The sequence below is a fragment of the Aegilops tauschii genome, chromosome 6 (assembly GCF_002575655.3).
Source record: "Aegilops tauschii subsp. strangulata cultivar AL8/78 chromosome 6, Aet v6.0, whole genome shotgun sequence".
Classification (NCBI taxonomy): Eukaryota; Viridiplantae; Streptophyta; class Magnoliopsida; order Poales; family Poaceae; genus Aegilops; species Aegilops tauschii.
Window position 1 is genome coordinate 310,468,317 of NC_053040.3, and position 23,696 is coordinate 310,492,012.

At 52.4% G+C, this 23,696-nt stretch overlaps 1 pseudogene; it reads right to left on the bottom strand.

Moving 5' to 3' along the window:
- Window positions 1–1,757: 1,757 nt before the first annotated feature.
- Window positions 1,758–23,672, bottom strand: LOC109743003 (uncharacterized; annotated as a pseudogene).
- Between the last annotated feature and the right edge of the window lie 24 nt (window positions 23,673–23,696).

Consider the following 23,696-nt stretch of genomic DNA (forward strand, 5'->3'; position numbering starts at 1 on the left):
GGTGCGGGCGTCCGACCCGGGCGCGAGGCAGGCCCGAGCGTCGGCCGCGCGGGCCACGGTGAGGCTAGCCGACGGCGACGAGCAGTGGCCAGAACAGGGAGATGCCGGAGTACGGCCACGGGCGGCCTTGGGACCAGGCAGCGCACGGCGGCAGGGGTTGGTGACACGGCCGAGCGGCAGTGCGCGCGTGCGTGACGGCGCGAGGAGCAGAGGCAGGACGCGGGGAGAGGAGGAGGGAAAGGCGGCGGCTCATGGCGGGGAGTAGGGTCCAGGGCAGCGGGCTCGATGGAGGTTGATGCGGCGGGGTCCAGCGACAGCGGGGACGAGGTCGAGGATGGAGAGGACGGCGATGGTGACGCGAATCCCGACGAGCTCGGGGAGGCGGCAGCAGCGAGCTTCAGGACGGAGCTCCAGGCGGCGGCTTGGTGCTGGGGACGACGTGGATGCAGCCGGATCCGTCCTGGAACGGGAAGGGGCGGCGGAGGCCGGCTGGACTTGCTCGTTGGTGCGGCGGAGGTCGGGGCCGAAGGACGTGGAGGCGCGGATCCGGCCAAGTCCGGGGCGGGGACGGTGGCGCAAGGACGGTGGTTCCTCGGGGGGGGCGCACCGGCGGGGGTAGGGCTCCCGCTCGGGGAGCTTGGCAGTGCTGGAGAAGCGAGAGGGAGTGGGGAGGGGAGCGTGCGTGCGGTGGTTGCCCCGATCCAGAAGTGGATCGGGGAGAGTGGGGAGGGGGGAGATTGCGTGGGGGTAGCAGTGGGTTAGGGTTTCGGGGGCTAAGGGGAGTGTGGGGGCGGCCTGGGCCAGATGGGTTTGGGGGTTTCCCTTTTTTCTATTTTGTTTCCTGCCTTTTATCTTTTTCTTTTCTTTTTTCCTTTTTTTCTGTTATAGTTTTGTATCCTATTATTTTAGTTTTAGATAAATATATACTTTGTTTATAAATTAGTATTTCAACTTAGCCCATACTCAAAAAGTCCAGTCCTCAATAAATTAGTTTGACATTTTATTAATTACAAAAGGTATTTAAATAATTGTTTTTGCTGCTGTTTTATTCATCTCATATTATTTAAACATTTTATAAAGGTGTGGTTTCTCCACCATAATTATCTATGCAATATTTGGTTCATTCCGAACATTTTAATTTTTAATTTTTGAAAACTTTGTTGTTTGCCATATTTTGAATTTGAATTTTGATCCGGTTTTGAACTGACGCGAGATTATCAACACTAGCAGAGGTGACGTGGCATCATTAGCGTAGGTTTACTGTAGCATAATTATTCGGGCGTCACACGTGGTGGCCTCAGTACGCAAAGCGTAAGGCCAACTCCACCGCGCGATCCCAAACGGACGTCCATTTTGTCCGGATTCTGTCCGTTTGAGTAAGGATTTGGGGTCGTGTCCGGGCGTGTCCTGGGATGCGGTGGCCGTGCGCCCAGCGCGCGGCCGCATCCATTTGCCCCATCCTGTCCGCGTCTACTTAAAAAACTAAAAGCAACGTTTCAAATGCCAAGCCCTAGTTCAGGCCAGCGGCCCCGGTTCATCACGCCGGCAACAGAGCGAGCGGCCTACACGTCCATCGCCGGCATCAGCCAGCGGCCGGCAACACAGTCAGCCTCCAAAATGAATAGTTGTCCTCGCCGGCAACACAGCCGGCCTCCAGAAATGAATGTTTTTCTCGCCGGTACACTGCCAGCGGCCCAGCGGGCGGGCGGCACCCATGCCAGCCTCCAAAAAGGAACGGCCGACGCCGATCGGACGACCTAGTTCAGTCCTTCGGCGTCAAGCATCTCCTTCTGCCTGGCATCAAACCAGGCCCTCGTCTTCTCGCTCATCTTCGACAAGTCCACGCTCATGATCGCAAGGGCCACCTCCTTCGCTTTGGTGGTGGCATTGGTGGCCTCGATGTCGAGCTGCCTCTGCCTGGCCTTGACGTTGTCGGCCTCGATGTCGAGCTACCTTTGCCGGGCCGCCTCCTCCATGTCGAGCTGCCTTTGCCGGGCCGTCTCCTCCATGTCGATCTTCCTCCGCTTGGCCGCCTCCTCCATCTCAAGCTTCTGTCTTTGAAGGTCCAGGTATTGCTTCATTTGCTCGTCCTTGCTTTGCCGCTTCTTCTCGTCCCTCACATCCTTTTGGGACATCATGCCATGCAAAGTCTCATGCAAGGCCATGGATGAGGCATCACGTATGTCGTCAACCTTGGAGTTGGTCTTGCCCCTCGGCCTCTTCAACGCCTCGCCATCTCCACCTCCGGTGAACTTGGTCGTCTTCTTGCCTCTCTTCCTTTGCAGTTCACGGTTTTTGTTGAGGATATAGACCTTAGAGTCACCCGCCAGGAGGGGCCGGGTTACTCTTCGGATGGTCATTGCCAGAAGCCTGGAGCCATGTTTCAATACGATGGGCCAGAGATGGGCTGAGACCCGGATATGGCTTAGGGCCTGTAGTTACAATCATTATTATAGTAGACTTGTAGTGTAAGGCAAGTATAGTTTAGAGTCCGAGCCGGATGTTCTTATGAGCCGGCCGGGACTCTAAGGGCTGCTGGGCGTCAGCCTCCCTATATAAAGGGACGACCCGGCAGCGGTTCAAGGGCGACAACAACCTCATCGAGAGCCGGGCATAGCTGTTTAGCTCCCTGGCGATCGTAACATTAATCAAGATCACCTCAAACTGGACGTAGGCTTTTACCTTCACCGTAAGGGGCCGAACCAGTATAAACCCTCGTGTTCCTTGTCCCGCATAACCCCTTCAAGCTTCCTGGTTGCGATGGCTCCACGACTAAGTCCTAGCTCGAGGACATCTGCCGTGACAATTCCACGACAGGTGGCGCCCACCGTGGGGCTCGCGCACGGTGGATTTGAGTTCTTGAAGGGCAGCTTCGAAGGGCTCAAGGGATACGTTGTGGGCCGGATGACCAAGACGCGTCGCGGCAAGCTCTACATCGACGATGCGGACTGGGGCCCCGACGCCGGCTCAATTGAGTACGGGTACCGGGTCCCCTTTGGTGCAATTCATGTCTTCATTGGCAAGATTGCTGAGCCAGGCCCCGAGCCGGATCTCTGCGCCGACCTCATCGAAACGGCTCAGCGCGCACAACCCGCCCGGGCCCGGCCTGCCTTAAGGCGCGCTTTTGTGGGATGCATCCATGGAGGGCCCTCTGATCCATCCAGGTCCGGTGATGAGGCGGCCGCCGGCTCTGGCGGCGAGTCGGCCACTGATGAGTCAAACTCGTTGTACCAACTTCAAGATGGCAGGCTCATGGGTTGTTCCGATGGCGACAGTATTCCGGGCCTTTTTGAGCCGCCAAGTCAGGTCGGAGTTTTTATGGCTGGAGCACAGCCTGTTCAGAACCCCGCTGCTGGATCGGGAAACCCGGTGCCTTCTCCGGCTCAGGTGCTGATGGATCTCACGGACAAGATGACGGCCCTGTTAACCGCCGCGGTTGACCCGGCGGATCAAGCTCAGCATGATGCGGAGGTGGCATAGTTAAAATTGGATCTGGTAAAAGCTAAAGAGGATCTGGCAGCAGAAGGAATCAGGCTGGCTGCGGAGCGGGCGGCTCTCGACGCCCGGACCCAGCTGATTCAGGCGCAGTCCTTCCAACTCATGATGGATCAGAACGCGGCCAACGAGGTCATGAGAAGGAGGCATCGGAAGGCCCAGTCTCGACTCCCGCCGGTTTACGATCCACGCAATCTCTTCAACACGCCGGGTGCAGGGTCTAGTAACCCGCCAGGGGTCATTGCGCCCGGGTCTGGACCCCTTATTCAGCCACGAGTGATGGGGCCTCCCCAGGTGCCCCCTGCCCCGCCTCAGTATGTGCCAATACCCCCGGGTCATTATGATAACCCGCTGGAGAACATGGTAGCTGCGGCAGCACGGCTGGCGGCTCTCCCCGTTGACGGCGATTCTCCGGCGGCCATTGAAACCCGCCGGGTCAGGGAACTCCTGCAGACGGCACTAGCGCAGCAAGAGGCGTACTCCTACAGCCGCGACAGGATCCACTCGACCCCCCGTCCAGGCCAGAGCCCGAGTTACAGCCGGCACATGGTCTCAGCAACCGGTTCCAGTAATGTACGACACCATGACCCGCCCCCTGGCCATGGCCCGGCTCATAATGGAGCCTTCTACGCAACAGACCAAGCGCGGCAAGAGGCGGAGCAGGCGCCTCAATTGACGGCTTATCAGACCCCCCCCCCCCCGGCTTATCCGACGACGTCCGTTGATGTGGGAATTTCTACCAGGACCGGGGGTGTCCCTTGTTTGGTACCAGCCATCCGTAATGAACGTCTACCTAAGGACTTCAAGGGCCCTAGGAAGGTGCCTAACTATACAGCGGACTTACAACCCGCAGCATGGATTGAGAGTTACGAGATGGCTATGGAATTGCTGGAGGTCAGTGAGGCGGCCATGGCCAAATATTTCACCATGATGTTAGATGGGACTGCCCGCACGTGGTTGAAAGGGTTACCGCCGAACTCCATTGGGTCTTGGGCTGAGCTGAAAGCCCGGTTTATTCAAAACTTCAAAGATACCTGCAGGCAATCTATGTCAATTGTGGATTTGACTAACTGTAAGCAGCAGGAGGGTGAGTCCACGACCCATTGGGTTCGCCGGGTCAAGGAGATCATACATTCGTCAGATAAGATGGATGCCGGATCTGCAGTCTTAATGTTGGAACAGAACTGTCGCTTTGTGCCCCTTAAAATGAAGCTTGGGCGGCTCAAGCGCGACTGCACCGATATGGGTACCCTAATGGCGGCTCTTGTCAAGTACGCCGATTCCGATGGTACCAAGGATCCCCCTTCAGACGATGAAAGGGCAGGGAAGGGAAAGAAGAATGGCAACGGCAAGGGTCCTCAGTTTAACCCGGGGAACCAAGGAGGAGGCAAGCGTAAGGCCGATGGCAGCCTAGAGTTTGTAGCCAACGCCAACTCCCAAGGTAATAATCAGCGACGCAAGGGGAGGCCCCCTCCCCGAGGCGGCGGGTCAGGTCCAACGCTGGAGCAGCTGTTGAATGAACCTTGTCCAAGGCATGGCTCTAGAGAGAAGCCGGCGACTCACCTGTGGAAGGATTGCGCGATCATGAAGGCCTTTAAGAGCTACAATGGCCCGGGCGGCGGCTCAAATTCCGGTCCTCAGAACGGTCAAGGGGGCTTTAATCAACAGTCTGGTCAGGGTCGTCAACAGCAGCAGGGGGGTTATCAGACCAACCCAAAGCAGCTTAGCGGTGGACAGTATCATGTGTTCACCACCAGTTTGTGCAAACGGGATCAGAAGCTTCACAAAAGAGTTGTTCATGCTGTTGAGCCGGCGGTTCCACGCTACTTACGGTGGTCTGAGCAGCCTATAGTGTGGAGTAGGGAGGATCACCCTCCCCGGGTGGATAACCCGGGCCACTTGGCCTTAGTGGTGGCTCCTCAGGTGGGAGGCTATAAGTTCACAAAGGTACTCATGGATGGAGGCAGCAGCATCAATATCCTTTATTATGAGACTTTCCGTCGCATGGGGCTAGTCGATAAGAACCTCAGCCAGTCAAACACTATCTTCCATGGTGTGGTGCCCGGTAAGTCGGCTTATCCAGTCGGCAAGATCGAATTGGAAGTGGCTTTTGGTGATGAGAACAACTACAGGGTGGAGAAGCTGACCTTTGAGGTGGTCAAGATAAGAAGTCCATACCATGCTATATTTGGACGGCCGGCTTATGCCAAGTTCATGGCACGGCCGTGCTATGTGTACTTACAGCTCAAAATGCCGGGTCACAACGGGACTATTACGGTTCACGGCAGCCGAAAGGTGGCTCTAGAGTGCGAGGAAGGAGACGCGGCTTATGCAGAGTCTATTTGCGCTACAGAGGAGTTGAAGTTTTACAAAGACAATGTTGACCCAACAGATATGACCTCTCTGAAAAAGCCAACCACGGAGAATGAACCAGCAATGAAATTTAAATCAGCTGATGAGACTAAACTTGTTGATTTCGTTCCAGGTGACTCGTCTCAGCAGTTTAGCATCAGTGCAAATCTGGACCCGAAATAGGAAAGCGCTCTCATCGAGTTCATCCGTGAGAATAGGGACATCTTCGCATGGAAACCTTCTGACATGCCAGGTATACCTAGAGAACTCGCTGAGCACACTCTCAATGTTGATCCAAAATTTAAGCCGGTTAGACAGTTCCTTCGACGGTTTAACGAAGAGAGGCGGAAAGCTATTGGTGAAGAAGTAGCCCGGCTCTTGGCGGCCGGGTTCATTGTTGAAGTTTTTCACCCGGAGTGGTTGGCTAACCCGGTGCTCGTACTCAAGAAGAACGGCACTTGGCGGATGTGTGTGGACTACACGGACTTGAACAAGGCGTGTCCGGCTGATCCTTTTGCTCTCCCCCGTATTGATCAAATCATTGATGCTACGGTAGGTTGTGCACGCTTAAGTTTCTTGGATGCCTATTCCAGGTATCATCAGATTAAGATGGCAGTTAAGGACCAGGAGAAGACGGCGTTCATCACTCCCTTTGGAGCCTTCTGCTATGTGTCTATGCCCTTTGGACTCAAGTGTGCACAGGCGACTTACCAGCGTTGTGTACAGAATTGTCTTCATAAACAGATCGGGCGCAATGTTCACGCTTACGTGGATGATATTGTGGTTAAATCCATCAAGGAGGAAACCCTGATAGATGACTTAAGGGAAACCTTCGATAATCTCCGGGTCTACAAGATGATGCTTAACCCGGCCAAGTGTGTTTTTGGTGTTCCTGCAGGCAAACTATTGGGCTTCTTGGTTTCTGACAGAGGCATTGAGGCTAACCCGGAGAAGATCAAGGCCATCACCTCCTTAGCTAAACCGGCGTGTATAAATGACGTTCAGCGTTTGGCGGGTCGTATCGCTGCTTTAAGCCGGTTTATAAGCCGTTTGGGTGAGAAGGCTATGCCCTTATATCAGTTGATGAAGAAAACTGATAACTTTGTCTGGAATGATGCAGCTAATACCGCTTTTGAGGATTTGAAAAAGCAACTGGCAGAGCCCCCCGTCCTTGCTGCTCCGGTCGATAAGGAGCCCTTGCTACTGTATGTGGCGGCAAACACACGAGCCGTCGGTGTGGCTATTGTGGTGGAGCGCAAGGAGACGGGTAAGGAGCATCCGGTTCAGCGGCCGGTTTATTATGTCAGCGAGGTGCCTATTGAGTCCAAGCAGCGGTACTCGCATTGGCAGAAGCTCGTATATGGTGTGTTCATGGCGAGCCGGAAGCTCAAGCATTATTTTCAGGGTCATCCCATCACTGTGGTCAGTTCTGCCCCTCTTGGGGATATTATCCAGAACAGAGAGGCTACAGGGAGAATTGCTAAGTGGGCTATAGAACTTGGACCTCATGGCCTCAAATATGTGCCACGCACTGCTGTTAAATCTCAGGCTCTGGTGGATTTTATCAATGACTGGACAGAGTCACAAGTGCCTGAGCAAAGGCCAGATAACACTTATTGGACTATTCACTTTGATGGGTCCAGACAGCTGGAGGGCTCCGGGGCTGGTGTTGTATTGACTTCCCCTAAAGGTGACAAATTCCATTATGTGCTACGGTTGATGTTTCCTTGCACTAACAATGCGGCTGAATACGAGGCTTTGCTCCACGGTCTTCGGGTGGCTAAGGAGATGAGCTTAAGCCGGTAAGGTGCTTTGGTGACTCAGACTTGGTGGCTCAACAAGTATCAGGCACCTGGGATTCTAAGGATCCTCTCATGGCGGCTTATCGCCGCGAGGTTGATGCCATTGCTGGGCACTTTCAGGGATACCAAGTGGAGCACATTGATCGCAGGAAGAACGAGGCGGCTGATGCTTTAAGCCGGCTAGGCTCCCAGCGAAAACCGGTGCCGCCTAACACTTTCTTGGATGTCCTGTATAACCCTTCGGTTCGGTTGCCTACAGAGGAGGACTTGGCTATCCCTGACCCGGAGGCACGACTGGTGGCGGCTCTTCATGTCATACCAGACTGGACAATGCCATATCTGGCTTATATAACCCGGGGAGAGTTGCCTGAGGAAGAAACTCTGGCCAGGCAAATAACCCGGCGGGCTAAGTCAATGATTGTTATCGATGGCGAGTTGCATCATCGCAGTGTTTCAGGGGCATTTCAGCGTTGTATCTCTCCTGAGGAAGGTCAAGAGATCTTGCGCGAGATCCATGAAGGGGATTGTGGCCATCATGCCGGTTCAAAATCTCTTGTGCCTAAGGCTTTCCGTCATGGTTTTTATTGGCTGACGGCTCACGCTGATGCAGAGGACTTGGTCAGTAAATGTGATGGTTGCCAAAGGTTCTCACGACGGGCTCATGTGCCGGCTCAGGAGTTGAGGATGATCCCAATCACTTGGCCCTTTGCGGTCTGGGGGCTTGATATGGTTGGGCCTTTTAACGGTCCAAGGATAAGAAGACCCACCTCTTGGTGGCAGTTGACAAATTCACGAAGTGGGTGGAGGCTGAGCCAGTTAGCAAGTGCGATGCAGCCACAGCGGTTCAATTTATGAAAAAGGTGATTTTCCGCTTCGGCTTTCCGCACAACATCATAACTAACAATGGCACCAATCTATCCAAGGGCGTTATGGAAGAGTTTTGTCAACGAGAGCATATCCGACTTGATGTTTCCTCAGTGGCTCATCCCCAATCCAATGGTCAAGCTGAGAGAGCTAACCAGGAGATTCTGAAGGGCATCAAGCCCCGGCTTTTGGTCCCTTTGCAACGGACGCCGGGTTGTTGGGTGGAGGAGTTGCCCTCTGTCTTATGGAGCATCAACACTACTCCTAACAGGTCTACAGGCTTCATGCCTTTCTTCATGGTTTATGGAGCAGAAGCAGTCCTCCCCAGTGACATCCGTCACGATTCACCTCGTGTGGCGGCTTATGTTGAGACGGATAATGAACAGGCGCGCCAAGATGCTCTGGACTTGTTGGACAAACAGCGTGATGTGGCAGCAGCCCGTTCAGCGATTTACCAACAAGACCTGCGCCGTTATCATAGCCGCCGGGTCAAATCCCGGGTCTTCCAGGAGGGCGACCTTGTGCTCCGGCTCATCCAGGATCAAACAGATGCACACAAGTTATCCCCACCTTGGGAAGGGCCCTTTGTGGTCAGCAAGAACTTGCACAACGGGTCATATTACCTCATTGATATTCGGGAGCATAAAGATTCGCGTAAATCTGAGGAGGAGACCCGTCGGCCGTGGAATATAGCTCAGCTTCGGCCTTACTACACTTGAGCTACCGGCTCTTGTGGTGTACATATTTATCTCAGACATGTATATATCATGATAAGCAATAAAGCAGGACCTCTGTCCTTTTTTCTCCTCCAAATATGCGTGTGTTGCTTCTTTACATGCTGACTTAAAGGAGGATCCGGCTTATGGTCGTATTCGAATCTAGCCGTAAGCAGTAAGGTCACTTGGGGGCTTCCTGTTCAAACATGGGTCGTATTCGAACCAAAGAGAACATAGCTGTCGATACCCACTTGATTGGCAAAGTGCCGAGCTCATTGGGAGGTTACCTTTGGTCATATTTGAATCATAGTTTAACCCCTCTGAGAACCGATGTGGATCGTATTCGAATCAGCGTCGTTAAACAATTTTAAGAATCACTTGGGGGCTTCCTGTTCAAACATGGGTCGTATTCAAACCAAAGAGAACATAGCTGTCGGTACCCTTTTGATTGGCATCGCCACACCCACTGGGGGCTATATGATCGTATCCGAATCTTAGCTTAACCCCTTGGGGCCGGGTCTTTGGTCGTATTCGAACCGGAAGCCCCTAAGTTCTTCTGCTTTTTCACAAGTTTATTCTGAGGTGTGCATGGCCGGGTCTCACTTGCCGGCTTAACTTTGGTTTACAGTGTTAGTTGCACGTCATGGGTGTCATTAAGGCAAGTAAAATCAGAGTTAAGGTGTCAACCTTGCTGCCCGGGTTATTTAAACCGAAAGATGCATACAGGCTGTTCAGTGTGTTATTTTGGCTATGTTCATAGTATACTTAAGGACCAGTCTTTTTTGATTCATCTTCCGGGTTATTTATCTCAAACACCTGATTCTCAGGGCGGTAAGCCGCCTCGAGACTTGTGATTTGCCTTTTCTATGCAGATACTTCAAGGCACCTTTTGAGGTTGAGAAGAACATAGGGATGATTATGACCCGGAAAAACATCAAAGGGATAAATTCAAAAGGCTTTCGCATTTAAAAACGTGCACGATGGCACGGCAGAGATAAACTGTTGCACCTACTCTATTACAATAATTCTTCAAGTCTAAAAGATGGAACAATGTTTGATAAGCCGCCCGCTAACTTATGACGCCTGCTGAGTTGAAGTCCCGGGCTCATTCCTGTATTCTCCTCCGGCCGATCCCAAGACTTCGAAGGTTGATGATTTCCAGTTGATGCCGCTGAGAGCTTCGAACTGGGCTTCTTCGTCAATTAACCCGGCCGGGTCAATCTCCGGGGCGAAGGTGTGCTGACGAGCCGGAGGAATCAGATTAAGAGTTTCATAGCGAGGGGTTGGAATCCTCTGATTCTCCGCATTGTACCCCGGCTGATACTTGGTTAAGTCGGTGTCGTTCCCGATGAGGGTGGCCACCGGGCGTACAACCTTCACACATGCCGCGAAGTCCTTCTGGTCGAAGGCTGAGCCGTCTTCCTTCAGGCTTGGGTAACCCAGGGCGATGTCTGCCGGGTCTAGCTCCGGCAGGAATGCCTTCGCCCGGCTCAGTGCGGCGATTGCTCCGGCTCTCGCAGATGCTCGTCGTAGCTCCTGGATCCGCTACGGCAGGACTGCGAGCCGGCGCAGGACTTCGGCTAGATGAGTTGGCACCTCGTTGGATAGGGCCACCACAGCTAAGGCACGCTGTGACCCGGTGTAGAGCTGTTCCACCAGGGTGTACACGGCCTTTAACTTGGTGACCACACTCTGGTTAAGGTTGGCGCTTCTGGGACCTGTTTAACAACATCAGATAAGCCGGTGACAAGGATGAATCAGGAGATGTAAACATTCTAACATGGATGAAAGCCGGTGAGGCGACTTACCGAAGATGGCGGCTACCATTTGGGAAACCTGGCGCTTTAGGCCGGAGAGCTCGGCGGTTTTCTCAGAGAGCGCCTTCTCTGCCTGTTCCGCCCGGGTCACCAGTGCGGCTTTCTCCTCAGCCCAGGCCTTCCGCTCAGCATCAAATTCGGTCTTCAGCTTCTCTTGAGCGGCGATGCTGGAGACAAACTTGGCGTTTGCCTTCCGGGTTTCCATTTCCTGTGTCTTCAGCCGGCTCTTGAGATCCGCAAGATCCGACTCTAATTTTTTGCCAACAGCCTGCATATATTTCCGGGTTATTAACAGTCATTATATAAGTCCCAAGCGCTTTCCAAGCAAAGACACTTGGCACTTGGGGGCTAATGGATATTGAACGTATCTATCTACGTACTGCCGGCTCAATTGAATAAGCCGGGACCTAAGTCTACAACATATTCAAGTATAAGTCGTCGACTTGGGGGCTAGCATGACAAGGGTCACTATGCAGTAAGTAAGAAGACAGCAGAAGGATACCTCAGATTTTTGTTGGATCTGATTGACCATGGCGATCTCGGCGTCCCGGCTCTTGTGAACTTGGCTGATGTAGCCAGAGACAAGCTCTCCAATGCTCAAGTCGGTGTAGCTGGAGAGGTCCAGATTCACCCGGTGGGGCTGCAGCAACTCCCCCTTCGCGGAGCATTTGGCCAACGCGGTCGGTCTCCCCGGCTCAACGAATTCCGTCCGGGTGATTACCACGTCCGGGTCGTCTGCTGGTGGGGCTGAGCCGGAGGCCTCCGGGTTAACCGACGCTTCGGTTGTTGTTTTGGTAGTTGGGGCAGGGGCTTCAGGCGCCGTGTCCATTGGAATGGTGGCTTCCGGGGCGGAGGCAGCTGGCGGCTCTTGAGCCGTCGCCTCCGGCTCGGGCAAGTCTGGCACTCCGGCTGACCTGGTCTTGTTCGCTCTTTTGGTGAGCTTTTCCTGGGCACTGAAAAGGCAGAAGTGTTAGGCATACAAAGAGTAAGTACAGACAGATAATGAAAGGAGATTGTTATTACTCGGGTGCAGTTTTGAAGGCCGGCAGACTTGACTGCATGGAGTCACCCGAAGAGGGGGAGGTCTCCTGATAATTGGAGTCAGAAGAGTTGAGTGGCTGACGGATAACACCCGCCAACGGATGAAAGGGGTACAGGTGAGAAAAAACCTCAGTGCGATGCTTTCTGGTTGCGTCGGGTAACCCGTCGGAGAGGTCGGTGTCTTTGCGGGCCCGGGTGTGACTCCGACTTTCGTGAACCTGCTGCTTCAAAAGAAATTGAGGGTCTTGATGAGCTAATGGATGTGAAAAGCTTACTTTCCGGGTTACTCTTCGGACTTTCAGCTGTGGCAAAGGCTCCGAGTCGGAGGAAAGTGACATTACCTCTTCAACCACTGGGTTACTGGCGCCGGTGTCATCCTGTCAATGAGCAAATGTTGATAAGGCGGACAGCAACAAACAACAAATATGGCAAGAGTTTTAAAGGTTTAAGGATTACCTCTGACTCGGAGCTGTCGCTTAATTGCAGTAGCTCCGAAGCAGTAGGTCTGCTTCCCTTTTTGCGAGGGGCGGCTTTCTTGGCGGCTTTCTTTGCTTTCCGGGCCTTCTTGGCCGCCTCATGGTCATATTTAGCCCGCCAGAATTTATCATCAGCCTGAAAGGTACAATGATTGATTCTTAAGACGGTTCAGTTGAAGGTAATATGCAGATGAAGATAAAGGTTAAAGTCAGCGGCTTATCGCTGGGGCTGGATTGATCTTGTAGAAGGGGGCTAGCCCGGTTCTTCCGCAATCTGCCAAGCTCTCGTTTAGAAGAGCCTTGGTCTCCTCCTCAGCAACATCTTCTAGAAGATCATTGCGACTGTGCCTCTGCGGGTCATCCTTTCGCCCGGTGTACTCACACATTAAGCCGGGGCGGCGGCTCAATGGGATCACCCGCCAAGAGATCCAGACCCGGACCAGGTCAATTCCATTCAGACCGTTGCCTAGCAGGGCCTTGATCTTATTGATCGTTGGAAGCAGAGGCTGGTGTTCCGCGGCAGTCAGTTTGTCGGATAGCGGATGAGTTGGCTCTAGGCGCGTTGGGCGAAAGCCGGGCAGCGGGTTCTCCTCAGCCGGGGACGTATCTTGGCAGTAGAACCAAGTCATATTCCAGTCCTTAGGGTGGCTCGGCGGCTCTGCGTAAGGGAACACACAGTCCCTACGCCGCTGGATGGAGATGCCGCCCAATTCCAGACTTGGCCCGTTGGCACACTCATTCTGGCGGTTTAAATAAAACAGCTCTCTGAAGAGCAGCAGACTCGGCTCTTCTCCAAGATACACTTCACAAAAGACTTGGAAGTTGCAGATGTTGGATACGGAGTTGGGTCCTATATCCTGAGGCCGAAGGTCAAAGAAGTTGAGCACGTCCCGGAAGAATTTTGAGCCGGGCGGTGCGAAGCCCCGGCTCATATGGTCCGCAAAGATCACTACCTCCCCGTCCCTCGGCTGTGGTATTTCTTCTGACGGATCAGGGGCACGGTAGGACATCACTTCCTTCTTGGGCAGATATCCGGACTTAGCGAAATTGGCCAGGGTCTCGTCAGTGACGTTGGATCTCATCCAGTTACAAGTGATGGGAGCCTTGGGAGGCATGGTGAAGGTTGGGGGTCTATGATAAAGAGAAAAGTATCCGGGTTAATTATAAGCCGGAGTTCTATCATTCAAACTAAGGTGACGGCTTATGAAGGGGACTAATGATATATATTCAGATATGGTGGATTATTTAAGCCGTAGGAGCATTCAGAGTAAGTTGGTCATCTACGACTTACCACAGTTAAGCCGGAGGATTCTACGGAGCGTAGTTTTCTTTAAACCGGAAAGTTTTATGGCGCATGTTTTCCTTAAACCGGAGATGTAAGCCGCCAAGATTCAAGGGCTGCAGTTTTTGCTAAGTGTGGTAAAAACAGGTTTCACATATTGCAGTAACTTTTTTGGATCAAGATGGTCGGGTGAAATGAAAATTTTCTAGACCTAAAAAACAGAAGCAGAAGAAGTTCTTGAGGATTGAACATGGTTCTTATGCAGTAAAAAGAGGGTTTTTTGCAGGTCAAATGGATCTCAAACATCTACCGCACTGACTTTATGCGAGGTTAAAAGATCAACCGAGTGTGGTGACTACAAGAGCTACTGAGGTTTGCGGAAATGGTGATGAACGCGAAGAACACAAGATGAACCCTACAGTAGATCTATCTGACAGGGCAAAGGAGACTCACCGGAGTTGGAAAGAGCGGAGGTCGCTGCCGTGAATCTGGTCCGAATCAGGGTGATGCAACGGCCGGGTTGATGAAGACCAGGGGCGCGACGGCGGCGGTAGTGGCGGAGCTCGGGCAGAGGAGCGACGGCGCGAGGAGGAAGAAGGAGAGCGTGAGAAGAGAGCGTTGGGCCGGCCTATTTATAAGGCAGAGTCATAAGTGGGCGCGAGATTCAAGGAGACCACGGCGTGGTTATCTCCCCCTCACGACGCCTCGATTTTTGGAAAGACAGTAAAAGCAAAGATCCGTTGCGGATCCGGCGGAGTAAAAAACGGACTTAATGGAGGATGACGTCACGGCGGATTATCCGGAGTCCAGAGGATGACGTCACTCCGGGTTATGGCTTTCACATGAATGGTGAGCCGGAGATTTTCTCTGTTGGCAGAGTTGAAGATTGACATGAGCCGGCTCAAATCAATCTGGGGCCTAATGTTGAGGATATAGACCTTAGAGTCACCCGCCAGGAGGGGCCGGGTTACTCTTCGGATGGTCATTGCCAGAAGCCCGGAGCCATGTTTCAATACGATGGGCCAGAGATGGGCTGAGACCCGGATATGGCTTAGGGCCTGTAGTTACAATCATTATTATAGTAGACTTGTAGTGTAAGGCAAGTATAGTTTAGAGTCCGATCTGGATGTTCTTATGAGCCGGCTGGGACTCTAAGGGCTGTTGGGCGTCAGCCTCCCTATATAAAGGGACGACCCGGCAGCGGTTCAAGGGCGACAACAACCTCATCGAGAGCCAGGCATAGCTGTTTAGCTCCCTGGCGATCGTAACATTAATCAAGATCACCTCAAACTGGACGTAGGCTTTTACCTTCACCGTAAGGGGCCGAACCAGTATAAACCCTCGTGTTCCTTGTCCCGCATAACCCCTTCAAGCTTCCTGGTTGCGATGGCTCCACGACTAAGTCCTAGCTCGAGGACATCTGCCGTGACAATTCCACGACAGTATTGGTCCTTGAACTTAGGGCAATTGTTGATGATCGTCCAACAATGCGTAAGAGTGAATGGCTTGTCATTGTGCCAGGCCTTGAATGCCTCCAAAGATTGAAATGCCTACACCACATGATCAACAACAAGTGAACATGCAAACATATACACGGCCGAAGTCTCATGGCCGTAGCAAGGAAAGGGCTAGAAAGAGGAGAGCATACCATGTCCCCAACTCCGAGACCACTCACGGGTCGTGCTTCAACGCTCTCAAACGCGGCGCAATACTTGTTGCACTCTTGTTGGATGAACAACCATCTTTTTTGAATCGAGCCGATGTCACGGTTGCTTGTAATTTGGTAGGTGTCGGGGATATACCCCGCGGTATGACCCGGCCGGAAGTATGACCCGGCCGGACTTGGCGCTTCACCGATGACCCGTCGGAGGACTGACGACTCACGAGCCTGACGATTCATGGATGGCCCCGATGGCGGGTCAGATAGAAGACAAGGCCCAAGGCCCAGAAGGCCGGCTCACGTTTATGATGGGCCGGCTTAATAAGAAAGGGATGACAAATGTTTCCTTTCGAGGAAGCAAGACCCGGACTTGTATTCAACTTGCAAGAAAAGATAGACTAGTACTAGTCCTATTAGGACTCCACATGTAACCCGCCCCTCTAACTTATATAAGGAGGGGCAGGGCTCCCCAAGAGGGACAAGCAAGAAGAAACGATCTCTAGGGCTAGACACCGAGAGCCGGTTCCCGGCGACTCTCCCGTGATCATAATGAGACCTAGCCTCAAACAGCATGTAGGGTTGTTACCGGATGATGTTTCCCGGGGCCTGAAGCTGTCTAAATCCCTGTCTTATGTTGCGTCTCTCGATTCCGCCCAACCCCTCTCAAGCTACCACATAGATGCGTTGGCCTCGCGACTAAGCCCTCACACCAAGGACATCTGCCGTGACAATTCCACGACAGTTGGCGCCCACCGTGGGGCCGCGCACGGTGGTGTTGAGTTCTTGGAGGGATTTCTTTCAGGGATCTAGAAGCTTGCGATTGACCAGGAAAAGAAGAACCGGCATTGGAAAAAGTATGATTGAAGAAAGTAGGGTTTGCTATTGAGCTGCCGCCTACAACCGCGGCAAGAAGATTACTGTCAATGGTTATGTGCGTCGGCGTCAGGCAAAGATCCAATCTACATCGAAAACAAAATCAGGTTAAAAGAAAACTCGGTCAAAGCAGATATGATCAGGAAACAGAGCCAGTCACGACCCGGATTCTTTTGACCCCAGCGGCCTCGTTTCGAAGTGCCTGTCCCCGCCGCCTCGCGTGCGCTTCCGTGGCTTCCGAGTCGCCGCCGTCTTATACACCGCAACCCGCCGGGGCTGCTTTCCGGCTCTACTGCGGACCTTGTTGACACGCCGCCGCGCCTGCAGTGTTTTCTTCTGCTGAGCCGCCCAAATCGGACCTTGCTGATCCGCCCGCCGTCAGCCGCATTGGCTGTTGAATGGAATTTATCCTCAGTTTAATCTATAAGCTGAGGCCGCTTCACCATCCACACTTCGCCGGTGTACCTGGTGGACGCACGTGCCGGTTTACAATGATACACCACGGCCGTGTCCGCTCGGACGCTGATGCCGAACGATCGTGCACAACCTGTGGTTCGATCTACATCAACTCACCTGGACCACGCCCGCGGTTGACTTGTTGTTCGCACGGTTTACCATGCTCGCAGCCGACTCGTCCATCCGCGCCGCCTTACAACGCCATGGACGATTTGCCCGTCCGCCCTCGCGGCCGGCTCACACGTCTGCGCCGACTTACGATGGGACGGACAACTTACCCGTCCACCCCCGCGACCGACTCTCCTATTCACGCGGCTTACCGCACCCGCGATTGGCTTGCCCGTCCGCGCTGGCTTGCAAGGCCGCGGCCGGCTCACCCGAGGACAATTGTTCACTACATCAACATACGGCCGACTCACCTGTCCGCGCCGGTTTACAACGCCGTGGCCGGCTCTCACGACCGCACCGGTTTACAGTGCTACGGTTGACTCTCCTGTGATTAACTTTATGGCGGATTACTTCCGGCCTAGACACATCAGGTGTTATTTCTCCTATGCATTTTCTTAGTATACTTTAATTACTATGAGCACAACTACTCTGCTCTACGGTATTTTCATATGCAGGAGAATTATTCATTACAAAGTGGTGTTATGCCACGGAGGCACGTTCGGCGGTACCGCACGGCTTCACGAACTGGCGTGTCATAATCCGGATTACGTCAACGCGCCGGCCGACTCGCCCGTCCGCGCTGCATTGCAGCACCACACACGACTCGCCCGCCCGCCCTCGCGACCGGTTCACGAGTCCGCATCGGCTTACCACGAGGAGGACAATTTGCTCGTCCGCACCGGTTTACAACGCCGCGGCCGATTCATCTGTCTGCTCTTGCGGCCGATTCACCCCCCGCGGCCGACTCGCCCGTCCACATCGGATTACAGTGCCGTGGCCGGCTCATCTGTTGCCCGGGCGAATCAGGTGATATTCATCCAAGTTTGTTCTTAATACATAGTATTTTTGTCAAAGAGCAGTTTATCTTTGCCTTGGTCTGTACTATTGTTGATGCAGGACATTTGTTCACTACGTCAAAACAAACATGGTTGACTCGCTCGCGCCGGTTTACAGCGCCGCAGCCGGTTCATCTGTTTGAGCTGCCTCTGATGCGGCGGTCGTCTTTTCCATCCGTCTATTGCGGCCTGGTTTACATCGACACACCAGGACTGCATCTGTCTGCATGAGCGGATTATTGAATATGAGCAAGTCACTGCTTGGGAAGCCCGGTTTTCTTCCAACAGCTTGGAGGAAAATTGTCATGTGTCATCAACCGCCGTCTGCACTGGACGGCTCAATGGGCAGGCGCACAAGTCGCCGCCACTACAGTTTGGTTAAATTCAAAAAATATCCAGTTGGAAGGAACCATTGGCCGAGTTGCTGACACGGCTCATACGGGATCATTTATAACCCGCCACAGTAACCTCAACCTTCTGTGGATTCACATTGCGCTATCAACATCAATGATATACACCTTATGCTATGGTCAATATGGAGAATCTCAAAGCCAACTCCTCGAGTCGTCTTGAGACTCGGGGGCTACAATGATATGACTCGGTAGCATTGGTCGGTTTCAATGCATTCAAGAACTCCGGGTCATTGGAGGGGAAAATAACCCGGTCCCGGAGGCTACCGCCATATTGGTAAAAAGTTTAAAGGCCGTCAGAAAATTTCCGGCTTAAAAAGAATGATTCCGGTTTAGATCCGGCTCAAGAGACTTGACATCTCCCACAAAGCATTGAAGCTCTTAAATATCCGGTTTAAAATCCGGTTCAAGGGAAATTCATCTGCCACAAATTTTTTAAGCTCTCAAATCCGGTTCAAAATCCGGTTCAAGGTAAATTTGTTTATCACAAAGCTTTGAAACTTTCAATATCCGGTTTTTCCGGTTCAAAAAGAATTTATCTCTCGCAAAAGTTCGAGTTCTCAGGAAAAATTAAAAGGACCAAAAAGAGTCTGTTACAAAGCACAACCTAAACATAGGTACCCTGCTTTAATGACCATTGGGAGCTGATCGTATTCGAATTTAGCTTAACCCTTTTGGTGTGACCCTGATCGTATTCGAATCAGAGTCGTTAAATATTCTCATGATCACTAGGGGGCTTCCTGTTCAAACATAGGTCGTATTCGAACCAAAGAGAACATAGCTGTCGGTACCCTTTTGATCGGCACACTGCTAAACTCACTAGGGGGCTTCTTGATCGTATTCGAATCATAGCTCAACCCCTTTTGGGTCCGACGTGGATCGTATTCGGATCAGCGTCGTTAAACAACTCTCAAGGTCATTTGGAGGCTTCCTGTTCAAACATAGGTCGTATTCGAACCAAAGAGAACATAGCTGTCGGTACCCTCTTGATCGGCAACGCCAAAGCCACTGGGGGCTACATGATCGTATTCGAATCCTAGCTTAACCCCTTTGGAACGGTTTACTGATCGTATTCGAATCAGAAGCCTTGATTTTCTTTTTGTCTGGTTTAAGTTTTTTGAACGCAGTCTTTTGGGTTTTTGAGACCTTTTGTTCATATCTGAAGCATATATGAGTAACTTCTACTTAACCCGGCTCGACTTTGGACGATAAGTCGCCAGCATGTGACAATCATAAACATTTGGAAGTTTTTGCTTCTAAAGATTGGGTTATCACCCTTGCTGCACAGGTTACATAAACCGGCAGTGAAAATTCAATATCACAGGTATAATATTATTATTATAGTTAATATTATTATTATAGTTATGTTTCAAAGTTATGATTCATAACAGGCTTATCTGTGACTCCTTGTTACACATCAATGGTTATATGTGAGATATTATGACCCGCCCTGTGGTAAACCGCCAAGGGATCTTGTGATCTAATTATGTGCAGGATAAGACTACATTTGGGTGGTTACCCGCCCTGGTTTTTGACGTTAAGTCGCCAGGGCATATGTTGTTTAAACTCTGCAGGATTTACAGAGCTATGACTTACATAAATGATTAAATTCAAGCCCATCATCTTAGATTGAAATTGGTGTCTCAAAAGGGTTATCAATTCTTGATTTTCTCAAAGGCTATAAGCCGCCGGGTTGTACAAATTCCGGCTTACAATGGAGGCGTATTAAATCGCCATCGGCCAAGAGCCGCCGGGTATTTAAACTCCGGATTGACTTATCAGCAGATGAGGTATTCAAAGTCGCTTTGGCACAATGGCTATTATTTTATCAATGGATATGATTTATTCTACAATGGAAAGAATAGTCCCGAGTCGCTGCAGGCTTACGACCCGGCACTTGGGGGCTACATATTTAAATTGAGATCACATCAAATATGCAAGTCCCATGTCACTGCCAGCATGCACCATGGCACTTGGGGGCTAATGCAAAGTCATTTTTACTGGCCTTATTGAAGACCCGACTCATCACATTGTAATGAGCCGGCCCTTGGGGCTACCAATTGCTCCTGTCAACAATTCAAGGTACACAAGTTTAAATCCATTATATTGAAAGGTCCACTACTCAGTTGGAAGAGTACAAAGCTCTTAACCTTATGGACGTGGGTTCGGGCCCCATGGAGAGGATTACAGCATATGGTATTCTTTTCAAGGAAATATATATAAAGTCCCAGCTCAATATTATCTTACTGAGCCGGCCCTTGGGGGCTACATGTTGCTGCTCAAGTCTACATCTACAAAGTCCCTGCTCATTATTACCCGGCCCTTGGAGGCTACACCGGTTGAAGTTTTGTGAGCATAAGACAATTACAAGTCCCAGGGTTGATGCAAGCATGACAACCCGTCACTTGGGGGCTACAGGTAACACGGATATAAGGAGAAATACTTTCAAATTCTCAGTTTTTAGCACATCAGATTGACCCGGCGTCACCAATCATTATGACCTGGTATCTGCAACAACCATAGCCCGGCGTCATCAACAATTATGACCCGGCGTCGGCAACAATTATGACTCGGTGCCATCAATATTTACAAACCGGCAATTTTGGTAATATTAAACCGGCAAGTTCTACATCTTTAAACCGGCTGAATATCAGATGAGTATTTCAAGACCAATATTTCTTAAGCCGGCGCTTTGAAAGCCGACTCAAGTGGATTATTCTTCACAATATTTCTCTACAAGAGACCAATGTCAGCAAATTGACTCTGAAGCTGGCTTATTGACCCGAACTTTTCAAAAGAAGTATCTGGATTTTTTGCATTGACAAAGTTGAAACATATCTGCTAAAGAAGATTTATTATGAGATCATGGACCAATACATATCAACAAGGAAATGTCAAGGACTTAAGGATGATCAGGTGCCGTCTTACAAGAATATTTAACCCGGAGCATAACCTGTCAAATTTGTTCTTGTGTTTGTTTTACAGGATCAGTTTAACATGGATAAATCCAAAATTAAACCGGGGGCTAATGTCGGGGATATACCCCGCGGTATGACCCGGCCGGACTTGGCGCTTCACCGATGACCCGTCGGAGGACTGACGACTCACGAGCCTGACGATTCATGGATGGCCCCGATGGCGGGTCAGATAGAAGACAAGGCCCAAGGCCCAGAAGGCCGGCTCACGTTTATGATGGGCCGGCTTAATAAGAAAGGATGACGAATGTTTCCTTTACGAGGAAGCAAGACCCGGACTTGTATTCAACTTGCAAGAAAAGATAGACTAGTACTAGTCCTATTAGGACTCCACATGTAACCCGCCCCTCTAACTTATATAAGGAGGGGCAGGGCTCCCCAAGAGGGACAAGCAAGAAGAAACGATCTCTAGGGCTAGACACCGAGAGCCGGTTCCCGGCGACTCTCCCGTGATCATAATGAGACCTAGCCTCAAACAGCATGTAGGGTTGTTACCGGATGATGTTTCCCGGGGCCCGAAGCTGTCTAAATCCCTGTCTTATGTTGCGTCTCTCGATTCCGCCCAACCCCTCTCAAGCTACCACATAGATGCGTTGGCCTCGCGACTAAGTCCTCACACCAAGGACATCTGCCGTGACAAATCCACGATAGTAGGGCTCAAACATCTTCCTTTCATGGAATGTTTTGTGGACTCTCATCCAAAAAACAATGCCCTTTTGTTGCGCGCCGGTCCTCGGATGTTGGCTAATCTCCATCTAAGCTTGGCAAATCAACTTGTCCTCATCTTGTGTATATGAACCCGTGCGAATGCTCTTCCTCTTCTTTTGTGCTTCCGCTCATTGGGTGAGCTCGTCGATGAACAATGGCGCACCACTAATATCAACGTCATTGCCTTCTTCTTCTTCTTCATCACCATCACCTTCGACATAGATGTCATCGTCTTCATGCCACGAGTCACCATGGTCGTAGTCAGCACGGTCGTCGGCCTCTTCATCGGGGACGTACTCGGCGCGGCCATCCTGACTTTGGGTCTCCTCGGGGGTCGTAGGCACGGCCATGCCCACCCTTGAAGATCACGTCCTCCATGTACTGGTTGTAGAAGGGGTCGTCGACCGTTGGCGTTGGGGTTGGCATTCCGTCAAACAAGACGCGGGGGGCCGGCATGGTGCCTGTGAACGGTGCCCGTGCCTGCTTTCTTTGCATCTCGACGGACGGCCGCCCGCCGCTGCTGGACCCAGGCGTGACGTTGAGGTCGATGACGGCCGCGGGGCGCGGTGTGGACGGCACGAACAAGCCCACGTCCGGCGACGCCGAGAAACGGGTCTGGCCGTCGTGCCTTTGCGCAGGAAAGCCGGGCGACATGGGCGCGACGCGCGACATCGGCGACTGGCAGTGCGTAGGCCAGGCGACCGACGAGCCTGTGCTCGCCGGGCCGACGACCGCTGCAGGGAACCCGGCCGGACGGCCCATGCCAAGCATGAGGATGGCGTGCGCTTTGGTGACGAGGTCCTCCTTCTCGTCGGCAGCGGCCTTGCGCCGCGCGGCCTCCAGCTCCTCGCGCTGGGCGGCGAACTTGGCCGCGGCGGCATTGACCTTGACGAGCGCTCTCCGTTCCCTCCTCTTCGCCGATTCCGCGTCCAACTTGGCGATCTCCTCCGGCGTGCACTCCGACCGCGGCTTCCTTGGCGCCTTCTTCTTCACCTTTGCGGGCGGGTCGACGGCCAGGCCGCCGGAACTCGGCGGGGCGTCGGCCATGGACGGGGGAGAGAGGGGGCGGCGGGAGGGACGTGGGAGGGTTTGGGGGAAATGGCGCCAAATGGGCGTCGGGGGTTTTGGTTTCTCCCACCGACAGGCGGGCCAGAGAAGGACAAGCGCGCGCGTCCCGCCCGTCCGCGCGCTGTCCGTTTCACCCCAAAACCGGCGCAAACTTGGGCCGGGGATGGGTCGAAAGCGGACACAAAGCGGACAAAAGTCCGTTTGCGCCCGCGCGTTGGCCCGTCTCGTTTGTCCTTTTTGCCCCAAACGAACGGGATGGACAGGATAGGGTCGCGCGGTGGAGTTGGGCTAACAAAACACCCCGGACAGAAAAAAGCACAGCCACGCTGCACGATTGTAGTACACGACAATGGATCCTCAAAAAAAAGAAGTACACGGCAATGAGCAAAAGCTAACACGCGGGAACAACTTTTGGCTGTTGCGCTGCCTTTATGTGTTTCGTCGGGGCAATACAGAAACGACGAACTGGCACGCCGCGTGCGTGTGTCTTTCTTGCGCAAACATGGCTTTGCTCCTTTGCCACGATCGGACAACTGCGGATTCGCCTCGTTTTATAGCTCACCATCAGCAGAGAGAGAGAGAGAGAGAGAGAGGGGGGGGGGGGGGGGGGGATATACCGAATTTGGTGCGTGGCCCCAGCGCACCCGGCCCAACCTGGCCACCCGTGGCACATCTCGCGTATCACGCTGGCAGGCAC